This window comes from Rutidosis leptorrhynchoides, chromosome 10 (genome assembly GCF_046630445.1).
Source record: "Rutidosis leptorrhynchoides isolate AG116_Rl617_1_P2 chromosome 10, CSIRO_AGI_Rlap_v1, whole genome shotgun sequence".
NCBI classification, from domain to species: domain Eukaryota; kingdom Viridiplantae; phylum Streptophyta; class Magnoliopsida; order Asterales; family Asteraceae; genus Rutidosis; species Rutidosis leptorrhynchoides.
Window position 1 is genome coordinate 245,946,829 of NC_092342.1, and position 2,341 is coordinate 245,949,169.

Genomic DNA, 2,341 nt, shown 5'->3' on the forward strand with positions numbered 1-2,341 from the left:
GCACTGGCCAAGGTCACGCAATTACTCAACCTGACATTAATGCGCCAGATTATGAAATCAAGGGACAAATTCTACACATGGTAACTAATCAATGCCAATTTAGTGGTGCACCGAAGGAAGATCCAAATGAACATCTTCGTACCTTTAATTGGATCTGCACACTATTTAAAATAAGAGAAGTGGAGGATGAACAGATATATCTCATGTTATTTCCCTGGACTTTAAAGGGAGAAGCCAAAGATTGGTTAGAATCGTTACCTGAAGGGGCGATTGATACATGGGACGTTTTAGTTGAAAATTTTCTTAAACAATTCTTTCCGACATCTAAAGCCGTGAGACTTCAAGGAGAAATTGTTACGTTCACACAGAAGCCAAATGAAACTTTATATGAAGCATGGACAAGATTTGGAAAGTTATTGAGAGGATGTCCGCAACATGGTTTAGACACTTGTCAAATAGTACAAATATTCTACCAAGGATGCGACATCACTACAAGGAAAGACATAGACATAGCAGCTGGTGGTTCCATTATGAAGAAAACAGCAACCGATGCTTATAAAATTATTGATAACACTGCTTCCCACTCACATGAGTGGCACCAAGAAAAAGATATTGTTAGATCATCTAAAGCAGCTAGAGCCGATTCTAGCCATGACTTAGATTCCATTTCCGCAAAGATAGATGCTGTCGAGAGACGAATGGAAAAGATGACTAAAGATATTCACTCAATACGAATTAGTTGTGAGCAGTGTGGAGGACCACATTTGACAAAAGATTGTCTCAGTATTGAACTAACAATGGAACAAAGAGAGAATGTTTCATACATAAACCAAAGGCCTGGAAATAATTATCAGAATAATTATCAACCTCCAAGACCGATCTACAATCAAAATCAGAACTATAACCGAAATGTTCCATACAACAACCAACAAGCTCCTAGCAATCAACAAGTATCCAATAATACTTACAATCAGCAAAGACCTAATTTTCAAAATAAACTACCACAAACCGATGATAAAAAGCCGAATTTAGAAGATATGATGTCAAAGCTAGTTGAATCTCAAACTCAGTTTTTCACATCTCAGAAGCAAACGAATGAACAAAATGCTCAAGCATTTAGAAATCAACAAGCTTCTATTCAAAATCTGGAACAAGAAGTAAGCAACCTAGCAAGGTTGATAGGTGAAAGAAAACCGGGAAGTCTACCTAGTGATACAAATGCTAACCCCCGGAATGAAACAGCTAAAGCCATTACCACGAGAAGTGGTATTACACTTAAACCACCTGAAATACCTGTAATTTCTGATGAAGCTATTCCTACTCCACAAGAACCACAATCTGATCAAGATAAGGAAAAAGAACCGGTAGTTGAAAAGGTTAATGAAGATTACACAGTTAAGGCTAAACCTTATGTTAAACCATACCAACCACCACTTCCTTACCCGAGTAAAATGAGAAAAGAGAGACTTGAAGCCGAGCAATCCAAATTCTTGGATATGTTTAAACAAATAAATGTCAATCTTCCTTTCATTGATATGATTTCAGGAATGCCTAGATATGCTAAATTATTGAAAGATCTAATCACAAATAGAAAGAAAATGGAAGAACTTTCGGCTGTTACTATGAATGCTAATTGTTCTGCAGTGCTGTTGAATAAGATACCAGAAAAATTATCTGATCCAGGAAGTTTCACAATTCCCTGTTTTCCGGGTAGTCTAAGTTCAACAGAAGCATTGGCAGACTTAGGTGCTAATATAAATTTAATGCCATATTCACTATACGTTAAACTAGACCTTGGAGAATTGAAACCAATACGAATAAGCATACAACTAGCCGATCGATCAGTAAAATATCCTAGAGGGATAATGGAGAACATGCTAGTTAAAGTTGGTACTTTAGTATTTCCAGTAGATTTTGTTATTCTGGACATGGAAGAAGATTCTCGAGTACCTCTCATATTAGGAAGACCATTCTTAAACACGGCCAAAGCAATAATAGACGTGTTTGGTAAGAAACTGACCCTAAGTATAGAGGACGAGAGTGTTACCTTTTCTGTGGATAGAGCCATGCAACAACCGCAATCTGCAGATGATACATGTTATTATATTCAAACTATAGAATCACATGTAGAATTGTTAGAAGAATTTCCAGAATTACAAGGAACAGGAGAATGTTCTTTAGGAGAAGGAACTGAACCAATTGATGAAACTGAAATGTTAGCTACACTTATGGCTAATGGATATGAACCAACAGCAGAAGAAATTCAAATGCTAAAAGAAGAAGACAGATATTGACAGATATTGATATAAATCATCGATAGAAGAACCACTGACATTAGAGT

The 2,341-nt window shown here is 36.5% G+C and overlaps 1 non-coding gene across 1 annotated transcript; it reads right to left on the reverse strand.

Moving 5' to 3' along the window:
- Positions 1-335: 335 nt before the first annotated feature.
- Positions 336-442, reverse strand: LOC139873913 (small nucleolar RNA R71). Its single transcript, XR_011767624.1, has one exon. It is a non-coding gene; the product is annotated as a small nucleolar RNA R71 (small nucleolar RNA).
- Between the last annotated feature and the right edge of the window lie 1,899 nt (positions 443-2,341).